The sequence below is a fragment of the Pleurodeles waltl genome, chromosome 3_1 (assembly GCF_031143425.1).
Source record: "Pleurodeles waltl isolate 20211129_DDA chromosome 3_1, aPleWal1.hap1.20221129, whole genome shotgun sequence".
NCBI lineage: Eukaryota > Metazoa > Chordata > Amphibia > Caudata > Salamandridae > Pleurodeles > Pleurodeles waltl.
This window is the reverse complement of record NC_090440.1, coordinates 1,781,453,825-1,781,466,979: the sequence shown is the minus strand read 5'-3', so window position 1 is coordinate 1,781,466,979 and position 13,155 is coordinate 1,781,453,825. Positions and strand designations below refer to the sequence as shown.

The 13,155-nt window shown below is 49.9% G+C and overlaps 1 protein-coding gene across 3 annotated transcripts in view; it reads left to right on the top strand.

Moving 5' to 3' along the window:
- Nucleotides 1-13,155, top strand: part of VPS8 (VPS8 subunit of CORVET complex) — a 1,496,959-nt gene that overhangs the window by 1,329,999 nt on the left and 153,805 nt on the right. The gene's annotated exons all lie outside the window — the stretch shown is intronic.

The window sequence follows — 13,155 nt, the reverse complement described above, 5'->3', positions numbered from 1 at the left end:
AGAACACATCTACACAAATATCCATCTCGCTGGTCTTATATTAGAAAAGTAATTACATTAATCTCTAAAGGATATCTTCTGTCAGCATCTGTGCTTTTATGACTGCTTATATGAGGGATTCGAAGTTACCTTATCATAATAGTGATCCAAGAGAGTAGTATGCACCTACTTTATTCTATCTTCAGAGTTAACAAGTGACAAAGTTCATAGTTGTTTAGCGGCCCATCGTGCACATTTCTACAGTGTTCCAAGTAGTCTTATAGGGAGGGTTGGTTGGTACAGAGAAATGGTTTGCAGTGAGCATCCCTTTGGTAAAGGTGGTGTAGCTGTTTTTTTGTACCTTATATTCTGAGAGATACTTTTAGCTCCCGAGTCAACATTGTGAATCTCACCAGGTGCTAAAACTGGATCCTGAAAATGTTTTAGCGACACTCTGCACTGGATAGAGGATCTGATAGAGACTTCTAGCCGCTGATTTCTCAACTTAGAATTATCCCTAGTTGTCAGACTGGATCCAGAAATTTTTCTTGAGCATTACCCCTGCGCATGGGTAGGTGATGTCTTTCAGCTCTGTGTGCCGGCATCCGCGCCAAAAGTGACATATACTGTGCCTGTATAGGTGCCACGCCCAGCACACTGAAGTCAGTTCTTTTCTTTCACGCTAGTCAGCACAGATCTGGTGAGAGCTTCTCCAGTCATTTTTTGACTGACCTTTCTTTGACTTTTTGTCAAGGTTTTTTTAGATCATTCTCCTGGTGTGACAGGTTAGTTCATTAGAAAAGTTGGCTTCAAGCTCTATGGTGCCTGTCACCAGCAGATGTCGGTGATGGACCCGCATCTTGTTTGCCTCTGGTGCCTGGAGTGCAACCACAATGCGAAGTCCGGCGCAGACTGCCGTGCCATGCACCCCAAGGTCTTGAGGGAGTGGTCCCTCAAACTTTTTTTCACTCGACGTACGATGCCCGACTGTCTCGATTCAGTTTGAAAGCAAGATCATAGAATCAGTCACAGAGCTATGGATATTCATTGCAGTTGAAGTCGTCCGGACGTTCAGGTAAGTCACACAAGAAAAAGCAGAGTAAGAAGTTATTTGACTTCACCCCGTCCGTTGCAGTCATCCAACAAAACAAGGGAACGTCATCATTCAAGGCCTGACTCCACGGTTGAATGTGCGCCTGGGCCAGCTCTGCACCTCACTGAGTTTCTGGGAGTTGGAGCAACCCCCTCCGAACCTTGCAAAGTTTTTGTGGCCATGTACCTCATATTTGAGAAGCCCGTCCCTTTGGTCCCTGTGGAGTCAGGAGGGGCCCCTTCCAGTTTCCCGCTGGAAGGTCCACCCTCGGTGCCAATCAGGCCCCTTGGATCCACAGATGTATCTGTGCCAGTCATACCACCTCAACCTTCCCCGAAGCTCATCCCGATCTCGATCCTCCCGGCACTGTCACACCCACTCTGCCACTCTTATCACAGAGTCCTATTGGGACCCTGGAGGGGCATCACCCGTCGCCGATGAGAGCCTTGCTTTCAGATGAGGGTTATCCAGAAGGATCGTAAAGCACTTGCAATACCACAGTAGTCAGACAGTTACTCACTCACAAGAAAGAACCACACAAGTGTTGCAAAAATAAAGGATTCTTTATTACAACACTACTAATAGACTAGCATTGGTATATCTCCCTATGGAGATATCTTAAACTCAATGCATACATAAAATAACCAGCAAAAATAGCATTAATACTCCAGGCACGGGGTGCAAACCGTATACTTAGAAAGTGAAATGTAGAATAGTGAACCCAATTATAGTAAGTGTGGTAGTTAGATATGGCCAGGGGGTAGATGAAAACACCAGAAGTAAGTATGATAAGTGTCCCCAGCGAGAAGGTGCATGGTAGTTACCCACCCTGTCGTCCCATAGACTAGCACAGGGAGTAGTGGTTGGAGTTCATGGGATTCAGGACCCTTCCCATTGGACCCCGAGGAAACCAACAGACAAGAGGAAGGTTGGAGGGTGCACTCAACCGAAGATACCCACAAGACTGAGTACCTACACCAGGGGACCCAGATACAGAGGTGAGAAGGGACTCTCTCTGAAGTCAGTGGAAGCCTCAGATTTTCCAGCTGCTGTCATGACCCGTGGACCAGGCCGATGAAATCCAGGGATGGATTCCAGATATGGAGGACTTGAAAAGGAAGGGAACAGAGTCTAGCATCTGTAGAGTTGCCCAGGTGGTACAGGTGGCAATGCCCACCCTCTTAGGGGTGAAGTTCCTGCAAGCTGGTGGAGGAAGAAGTCCAGCTGCGAGGTGCTGGAGGAGATCCCAGGAGTCATCTATGAGGTGTCCCTCGATGGTCGCTAGATTGCAGGAGGGTCAGTGACCAGTCAGGTCACCAACAAGCACAGGCAAATGCAAGCAGGAGCTGAAGAAGGTTTTGCAGAGTTTTGGGGACCAGCAAGGTCCAGGGGACTCTACCCTTGAGGGGGAGTCAGGACTGGCCCTCAGCATGCAGGAAGGCTAGCAAACGTTATTGGAGCCCCCACGAGTGACCCACAGGCGATGGTTACAGGGAGTCGCAACAAGGCCTCACCAGCACAACAAAACGGAAGTCCCACATCGCAGGAGTTGCAGGACAGGGGTTGATCTTCGATTTGCAGAGTACTGGGGGCCGGGGCTTCTTGGCTCCTGAAGATCTCTTGAAGGAAGAGTCAACAAGTCTTGGCAAGTGCAACAGTCGCGGTGCACAGGGGCTCCAGTCAAGTGGCAGGAGCAGGGCCCCACAGTCTCCCAAGTTGGTCAGAAGACAAGTAGGACCCAGAGGACACCACAGACATACCATCTGTAATGCAGAGCCTTTCGATGTCCATGGAATAGCAGACTCCACCAGCCAGTCAATGTTGTCTTGAGGTGCCTGCGGATGCAGGGGAGTGACTCCTTCACTCCAAGGGAGATTCCTTCGTGCTTCCAGGTGTAAACAGAGACCATGTGACCCTGGAGGATGCACAGCCTTGGGATGTTGCAGAATTCTTGCAGGATTTGGAGAAACAATGTTGCAATGGGAGCCTTCCCACCAAAAGCAGACTTGTTCGGTTCCAATGCAGACCAGCAGCGGTTCCAGATGCCTGGAGCAGAAGATGTCTTGCAGAGAGTTCCTAATAGTCTTGCTCAACAAATCTGAGGCCCCTGTGATGGAGCCCTTAAATAACCATATGAGGGGGTTGGTCACGCTCTGAATTGACCCACCTACCATAGGGGGTCAGAGACGTCATCTACCTGGCCTGACCAGTCAGATGCTCCCGGGGGCCTCTGCCCATCTTGTTTCCAAGATGGCAGAATCAAGTAGCCACCTGGTAGATATCTGTGCACCTCCCTAGGTGAGGAGCTGGACAGGGGGGTGGTCACTCCCCTGTCCTTTATGCAGTTTTGCGCCACAGCGGGAATCATGGGTTACTGAACTGGTGCAAACCAGACTATGCAAGGAGGGCACCAAATGTGCCCTTCAAAGCAGTCTGGTGGCAGTCAGAGCCCACACCACCCCAGCCATTAGACACCTAATACACAGGGGGAGGTGGCCACACCTCTCCCTTGCGGGAAATCCTTTGTTCTGCCTCTCCGGCCTGAGCCAGGCTCGCCAGCAGGAGGGCAGAACAGTGTCTGGGGTCAGCAGCAGCATGGGCTGGCAGCTTGATCCCATAAGGCTGCACAGGCAGAACTGGTGGGGGGTCATCTAAAGAACCCCCCAGAGTACATGGTCTCATGCAGCTAGCGATGGGATCGTGTAGTTGCATGATTACAACATATTTGATACCAAACATGTCTATGTTTGGAGAAGCCATTGTGTAGTTGGATCACTCATGTTGACCAGTGTCCACTACATACCTTAGGATGGCTTCCCTGCACTTACAGAGTCTATGAAATGGAGCCTGGGGCCTGTAGGTGCACCCTGCTCATGCAGGGCTACCCTCACACTTATGGACAGGCATCCTGCCCTTGGGCTGAAGGGCCTACCAGAGAAGTGACTTACAGTGTCTAAGTTCAGTGACCAGGATACAAGGCAAGCCTTATATCTGTAGTGAAAGGGTGCATGCACCATTTCACTCAGGCTGCAATGGCAGGCCTGCAGACACAGTTTGCATGGGTCCCCCATGGGTAGCACAATACTTGCTGCAGCCCATGGGGGACCCCTGGTGTACCCATGTCTTGGGTACCTAAGTACCATATACTAGGGACTTACATTGGAACACAAGTATTACCAGCAACCAAATTTAGAGGGGAGAGCACTGGCACTGGGTCCCTGGTTAGTAGGATCCCAGTGCACTACAGTCCAAGACATGCAGACACCATGTAAAAACAAGTAGGGGGTACTACAACCAGAACCCAGCTTACATACTATTCCTACAGGCTAAGACTTGGGGATGATTGGAAGGGGCCACTGGACCCTGAGGATTACCAGTCCCTAGAGCCCAGCTTGGACTGATTTGAGGAACTGGCGCACACCAGTGATCTGGACACCGCCCCAGATACTGGCATGGTCCCTCCTCCTCCCATGGCTTAGAAGGAGGGAGTTTTTTTTGTTTTTGTTTTTCTTTTTGCTGTGGTGGTGAGAAGGGCGGCTGAGGTCCTAGACCTCAACCTGTCCTCCGTGGCAGCCAAGATTAACGTTGTTACAGAGGTGCTTCAGCCGTGAGTGACCCCTTTGGATCTGCTTCTCCCTTTTAATGAAGCCCTTACGGACGCCCTGCGTGGGACCTGGTCCAAACCCAGCACCAGGGCTCCTGTGAACAAGACAATTGCCTACAGACATCACCCCTGCCCAGGGGACCCCAATTTCCTCATGCAGCGCCCTACCCTGGAGAGCTTGCTGGTTCAACCCACCACTTCCCATAAAAACCCTGGTGCATTCCCTACCACTCCACCAAATATAGAATCCAAGAGGCTGGACACCTTAGGAAAGAAAATGTTTTCTTCTGCCAGATTGGCACTGCCATCCATGAATAACGTGTGCCATTTGGGCAGTTACTCTTATGCACTGTGGGATTTTGGTTTCGCAGGTGCTGCCCATGGTTCCAGAAGAGGCCTCAGGCCATACTCTCCCTAGCTATGGCAGACAGGAAAGATGTAGCCAAGTTCATGATCAGATGTGGTCTGGATGCGACCGACTCACTAGGCAGAGCGGTTTCTTTGTTGATGGCCTTACTGTGCCACGCCTGGCTGAGAGAACCAACGGGCTTTTCAGAGGATGTCCAAACCTTGCTTATGGACATGTCCTTTAATGGCTCTTGTCTCTTCGTAGACAAGGCGCATTTAGTGCTTGAGCGCTTCAAGCATTGCAGAGCTACAGCAGGTCCATGGGCCTTTCCATGGCCCCCTGCCAACCCCATTCGTCCTTTAGCTCCTTTCATCCCCAATGGAAGGGGCTTCCCACAGCGTCCTTACCTACAGGCAAGACACATAAGCCCCCCCAGCCTCTGTGTGATTGCGGACACGGTACCTCCAGACCCTGCAGGTCGGGCAGACAGAGGTAGGACCAGCACACCTCCACCCCACCTCATCAAACCATCATGGCCAAGCAGTGGGTTGTAGGGTACGCCATCACCTGCACCACTGGAGGTTGGTAACATCAGCCCGCTGGATTCTCCTGATTGTTCGAAGGAGCTGCTCCCTCCCGTTCATGACTGTTCCTCTACCCTTTGTGACTACTTCTCCACCCATGGTACCAACGTGCGACAGACTGATGGAGGATAATCTCTCCTTACTTCGACAGGAAGTGGCAGCTCACATGGCCATGGGAGCCACGGAGAGAGGGTGGTGACACCAGAAGTAGGTTGTGGTTGCTATTCCTCCTACTTTCTGGAACCTAAAAAGGACAGAGGCCTTTGTTCTATCTTTGAACTGCACCCTCTCAATTTCTTTTTCAAAAAGGAGAAATTCAGAATGCTCACACTTGTTGGGGTCCTGTCTTCCCTGGACCCAGGAAACTGAATGGTAACATTGGACTTGCAGGACGCATAATTCCACATTCTCGTCCTGCCTACCCACAGATGTTACTGATGTTTCAGCCTGTATTATGGGTTTCGGTTAGACTGACTCTAAGGCTGCTGGGCCTCATGGCCTCCTGTTGTGCCTTGAGGATCACGAATGGCGTTCCCCCTCGGAGGCGGTGCATTATCTCTTTCAGCAGTGGGGAGAGCCTTGGTTAGCTCTGTTTGCCACCACCAGCAAACACCCAATGTCGTCAGTTATGCGCAAAGGAGTTTCCAAAGCGACTCTTGCTCAGAGACACTTTTTGTATTGAGTAGAGCTCTGACCTCCTGCACACCTTTCAGTTCATACCACTTGTGCCCAGAGAAGTTGTCCAGCATTCAACAAAGACTCAAGTCTCCTGTCGGCACCAAACTTGCCCTGCATCAAGAAACTCCTAAGAAAAGACTCTGCAGCTGCTGGAACCCTAGAAACCCAACACCAGAAGTGACCACTGCACCCGACATCCACAGCCTGAGGTGAAGCCAACCGATGGTGCCAAAGTGGGTCCCCAATTAACCAGAGACTGAGTCTAGTGTGGTCTCTCCTGAGACACCTGCAGCCTCTGCACACAGGTCCCCTCTTCCATAGGCTTTTGAAGAGCGAAAACCCGACAGCTCCAGCAACAACTGCACCTGTGATCCCTGACCCCAACGTAGGAGGGTCAATGGTGCAAACGAGGTCCTTTGGCTCCTATGAGCGAGTCCACCCTGGGTTCACCCCTGCCGGATTCCCCCATGAAGCCTGCAGCTTCAACACACAGGACCACATGGCCACAAATGCTCCTGGATGTGAAAACCGGACACCTAAAGACACCCCTGCATCCGTCGCCCCCGGGTACAGGAGAATAGGACCAAAGGTCCACCCACATCCCCGAGCACCCCAAGTCTGCTCCCTACCTGTTTGTTGTCTCCAACTGGCTTCCTCGCTAGAGCCTGAAGCCTGCCTTCTCAAGGATCAAACTCCCATAGAAAACCATTGGGCAGACAATGCCTTACTGCACTTCTGTACCCGGCCGCCCCAGTGCTGTCCGATGTGACCTGCTGGTGTGGTTCTGGCCAGTGCCCAGTACCTATCTTAACTTCCTGAGATTAGCTTCGTAAGTCATTGGCAACCATGTGCTTGTTGCTGAACATTGTTTTTCCTCCATAGGATAACACTGAGACAACTCTGAAAATTGTACTGTCTATTTTTCAAACTGCAAAGTATTTATTCTTGAAAGTCTACTTACCGGATTACAAAGATCTTGGGTTTGAAACATATATAAAAAGAATTGTTATTTTTCTCAATTGGTCTCGGATTTATTCATTGAGTGTGAGTCTCATTTATTAACTCTGTGAGTACAACAAATGCTTAGCACTACTCTCTGCTAAGCCTAACTGCTCGCCCATGCTACCAAAAATAGAGCATTAGTCCTATCTACTTTTACCTCTGCAATACCAATTGGGGATCCACTGGACTTTCTGCACAGTGTACTTCATTTTAGTGCACCACATAGAGAGCCAACTTCCTACATTGGTGGCACAGTGGTGGGGTCTGCAGCTTTGCATTTGCTGATACCACTTTGTCAATAAGCTACTACACAAGTAAATCCAAAACTTGCCTTTATTTAGATTGCATTTTTTGAATTGGATATTTTTCTAAATTCTTGAAAATACTGTTAGGGCCCTGGTTACGTCCCTGTAGCTTAACAGTAAACGTTTAAAAAACTTACTTTAGTTCAGACTGCAAAAACCTGTGTTAGGATTTTTTCTCTAACTCAAAGAGGTCCCAACTTTAGTAAAATAATGAGTACCTCAGAGGACAGGGTTGTGGAGCTCCGCATCACCCCTTACCTTCAGCTTTCCCACAAGCAGTTAAGGGTCCCCTGTAAAGGATACAAAATAAAAACTGGCTCATACCTTACCATTGAAAGGCTCCAGGTGCTAATGGCAAAGCATATGCAGGCTCTTCCTTCAGATGAAGGCAAAGACCTTGTAGATCAGCCCTATGCAAGTGAGGGAGAACTGGACCCTCCACCACTTAAGAGTAGAACTTGTTCCACAGGTGCTAAGACACATACCCCTAGTGAGGAGGACTCAGGTTCCTCAAGGTCCAGAGAGACATTCTCTGAAGAGGGGATGCTTTTAAAGAGATTAGCTAGGAGACTTGCCCTGGAAGACAGAATCCTAGCAATAGAAAAAGAGAAAAGAGAACTCGGTTAAGTAACCGTGGATGGTGGCAGCAATTTTAGAACTAAGGACAGAGTAGAAAACTTACTAAATAGCATTGGGGTTCTCCTCTGTGGGAACTGTTCTCAGGAAAGTGCAGGGATAGACTCCCTACACTCAATGAGGCAGATGCAAGGTCCTATGACCTCATGAAGGCTACCTTGATTGAGGTCTTTGGTCTTACTCCTGAGAAATACAGGATGACATTCAGGGAGACTCGAAAAACCCAGAGTCAGTCGTGGGTTGATTTTGTGGACTTCTCAGTGAAGACACGAGGTGACTGGTTTGAAGGTAACAATGTGCATGATTATGAAGGTCTTTACAATTTAGTAATGAAAGAACATCTTTTAAGTAATTGTGTGCGGGAAAAGCTGCATCAGTACGTGGTAGCATAGGTCCACTTTTCATCAAGAACTGGGGAAGGAGGCCGACCTCTGGATCAAAATAAGGATGACCAAACTTCCACTGGTGGGGAAGACTTAAAAAAAAAAAAAAAGACTTCAAAAAGCCTCCCCTTTAATGGAACGAGGTTAATCAAGACAAAGACCAAAACAAGGAGTCTTCAAAAGGCCCCCAAAAACCTGCGCAGGAGGGTGGGCCCCAAGACTCCTCCCAGCCCAAGTGTGGGTACAAGGGTAAAAATTGGGATACCCAGAAAGACTTAGGCCCTCATTATGACTAAGGCGATAAAAACAGTTGACTGCCGAAGTCACACCGGCCAGGAGACCGCCAGTGATGGCGGTCTTAAGACTGCCATATTATGACTCCTGGAAGCTCTCTGCCATAATTTGGGCGGCAAGCCACCAGCATCCATACTGGCGGTCGACGACCTAGTGGAGGTTGCTCCGCTGGCACCACCACGTCATCACAACATCGCCCGCCATATTACAACTTTGTAATGGGCGTGGCGGTTTTGTGGTGATGGAGCAGTGCTGGGGGAGCAGGCCCCATGGACCCCGTTCCCTCCCGGACAACCACTGAAAGCAGGTAAGGTGATCGCCGGGCTAGTGGGGGGTGTTTAGTGTTGTGTGCATGAATGGGGGTGTAAGTGTGTATGAATGGAGTGGAGGGTGTTTGTGTGCATGTATCTGTGTGAATGTGTGTCAGCGGTGGCTGGGGGGTGTCATGGACACGTGAATGTGTGAGTGTGTGTGCATGTGTTGATGGGGGTATGTACAGGGTTTGGGAGGTGGGGGAGTTTGGGGTCTATGGGGTTCGGGGGTGGTAGGGGGATCGTGGCTGTTTTGGGGGTGGGTGGGGGAGTTGCTTACTGGCGACAGGAATGTTAATTCCTGTCACCAGTATCCTTTCCGCCAGGGATTCCCTGACGGGGTTGCTGCCAGGACATCCCTGGCGGAAAGGAGACTCATAATACCGTTGGTGGTATAAGGTGGACTGCCGGGCCGAAGGTGGTACACCTTTAGCCCAGTGGTTCCACTGCCCCAGCGTTACAGGCGGTGAACTGGCTGCTTTGCAGCCCATTCCTCGCCATGATCATAATTTGGCAGTCCTGCTCCGCCACTTCTTGGCAGTGTTACCACCACCACCGCTGTGGCGGAGCAGGACCGCCAAACTCATAATGACCACCTTAGTGACATACCTGACAAGTCAATGGACACCAAACTGGAGATCCTAACTATCCTAAAAAAATGCTTGTAGTGCACCTCCAGTAAATACAGTGGTAAGTCTCCAGATCGGATTCCAAGTAGGCCCTGACCATGTCAGTGACCCTACTGAGGCAACTTTATGGCACGGAGTATGTAGCTTCCCTGGCTGTCTGGCCCAGCCTCATATAAATGGGATTCAAGTTGAAGCAGTGAGAGAGATTGGTGCCAGTGTCACCATGGTGACTGAGCAACTAGTGTCCTCAGAATAGTATCTGACTGGTGAGACATACACAGTCCTCAATGCTGATAATCGGGCTAAGGTGCGTCCCATGGCGATAGTATCCTTAGAATGGGGAGGTGTTACTGGCCAGAAGAAGGTGGTGGTATCTCCTGCAGTCTCTATTCAATGTGTGCTAGGAACTGATCTGGAGTACTCAGCATGGACTGAGGTAGAAAGAAAAGCCATGCATTCATGCTGGGTATCCCTGAGTTAGTCTATGTAAAAACAACAGCACAAAGCAAGGCGCAGGGTGAAAAATTAAAGTTGGGTCTGGAATAATGGCCCAACCTACCAAGAGGAAAGGCAAAAAGTCTGGGAAGGCAGCTTCCAATCAGTCACCAGACTAGGTTCCCTCTCCTCAGGGAGAACACCTGACAGCCCCAGAGGGAAATGAGCCTCCAGAAGTTGAGCCTTACACAGCAGAGCTCCTAGGATCAGTGGGGCCCTCTAGGAAGGATGTGTGCGAGGGACAGAGAACCTGTCCCTCTCTTGAAGGCCATGAAACAGCAAGCTGCTGATTAGGAAGCACATAACGTCATGGTGAGGGGTCATTGTCTTTCGGCCTCTTGGGGAGCGCGTCGCTCATTGCACACTGAGGTCGTTACCTTGGGAAAAGAGCTGCGGGCCCTGGAGGTGGCAGTTGCACAAAATAGGGTGTCGCTTGAAACTCTTCGGGCCAAGCAGGGGATAAATGAGGAGGCGGATCAACACCTTCTTCGACACAATTATAATTATCACCTCACGTGTCTACAGACGGAGGGCGACCGCACGGGGAGATTGCTAGCATGGCTACTGAGGGAGGACCAGCAACAGACCCCTATTAGAGCCATACGTCTAGACGACGGAAATTTGGCCACCACACAGGAAGCAATCAATAATGCTTTCAAGGAATAATATTTGGGGCTGTATCGGGGGCAAACGACATGTGATATTTGGCAATTAGAGGCCTTTCTTAGCGGATCGCCTTTTCCGCAGTTGTCGGCAGAGGACACAGCAGCACTGGACACACCCCGGACAATAGAGGAAATAGGCGTAGCCATAGCACAAATAGCCTGGAATACGACCCCGGGGACAGATGGCTTGCCGATAGAATACTATGTCACTTATGCACAACACCTCTCGCGGCATCTTTTGTCAGTGTTCGAGGAAGCGTGGACCCGCTGGATACTCCCGTTGTCTCAAAGAGAGGCATTGGTTGTGGTCCTACCCAAGCAGGTTCGTGATCCTACGGACGTGAGGTCATACAGACCGCTGTCTCTCCTTAACCTAGACTGCAAAATTCTGGGTAAGGTGTTGGCTAACAGACTCGCTCCTATAATACGCACCTTAATCCATGAAGATCAGAATGCCTTTATGCCAAAGCGGAATACGTTCCTGAATATCCGCAGACTCTTAAGTATTATTGGCGACACTCCATCTGAGGCATATGACAATGTGGCAATGTCGTTGGACATTGAGAAGGCATTTGACACGTTAGGCTGGGATTTTTTTATTCGCTGCAATGCATGGTATGGGGTTTGGGCCGGGCTTAATACGGTGGGTACAGACCCTTTACACTGGGCCTACGGCTAGGGTGAAAACGGGAGGATTAATATCAGACAGCTTTCCCATCGGCAGAGAAACTAGACAGGGATGCCCCCTATCGCCTCTGCTATTTGCCATCGCAATGGAGCCACTGGCGATCCGATTGTGAGCACTGGCCGAGCAATGGGGGATATGCCGAATGGGAACACATCATGTTATTTCATTATATGCTGATGACGCATACATTTACCTGGAGAATGGCTGGGCAACGCTACCTGCAGTAATGTCCCTCTTGGATGCATATGGAGAGATTTCGGGGTTGAGGGTCAATTGGACTAAATCCTGCTTGTTCCCTTTGACTGTTCTGCCCGCGAGGGTAAGGACGAATTCTCCTGTGGGGAGGCTAAAGTGGTGTTATGGCACGTTCAAATATTTGGGAGAGCATATATATCATAAACCTGAGGACTTAAGGGATGGCAATTTGGGACGCGCGCACTGAGCTCCATGAAGGGTTCGCTTCGGTTCTGGTGCTCGCTCCCTCTGTCTCCATTGGGCAGGGTGACAGTATCAAATATAGTAGTGCTCCCATGGTTCCTTTACTACTTTGCTGCATTGCCAATAGTAGTGCCCAGGAGTTTTTTCCACGAACTGAATAGACTACTGTCGAAACTCATATGGGAGATTGGGAGAACACGTGTGGCACTTGCTACTCTGCAATGTCCGTTGTGTGAGGGGCATTTGGGTGCCCCGAACTATGAACATTATTATGCTGCAGCACAATCGCAATGGATACTGTATTGGATACACAGACCTGGGTTGTTGGAGGCGCTGTGGGTCTGCACACAATTGCAAGGTGTTCCTGTTTATACATGGCTGACGGATCGTACAGTGAAATTTAACACCAGCAACTCTTTATTGAGTGCAGCTCATGCCTGTTGGAGGCGATATGTGCAAAAGGGAGGAAAGGGTTCCCCATATTCACCCCTCATTCCCCTGGGCCAGATACAGGGTGGCATACGTTTGCTTGGGTCTCAATTTCTTGACCCATGGACGGAAGCAGGGATAGAAACAGTGGGTGATTGTTTTAATGATGGTGTCCTGATGTCATTTGAGGCCATCAGAGACCTAAGAAGTGCATGGACGAGGGGCGATCAGGAACCTATTACTTCTCCCACACTACATTATTTGCTCTCAGATAACAGCCTCAATAAAGTGATTACAAATTTGTACAAAGCGCTAAATGGAGGGGATGGTAACAGACTGGAGATTGCGAGACAGAGATGGAACGCAGTTCTCCCGGTGCCCTGACTCCCGGAAATTGGTTGCTTGCCCTTCAGCAGGTACAACGCGTATCGCGAAACCCCAGGTTCCGGTATACCCACTTTAATTTTATCCACCTGATATATCTTTCCCCATCCCATATTCAGTGCATGTACCCTGCCTCCCGTCCGGCGTGCCCCTGATGTGGCTCCCTGGTGGTTCATTTTTACCACATGGTATGGGAATGTGGGCCCCTT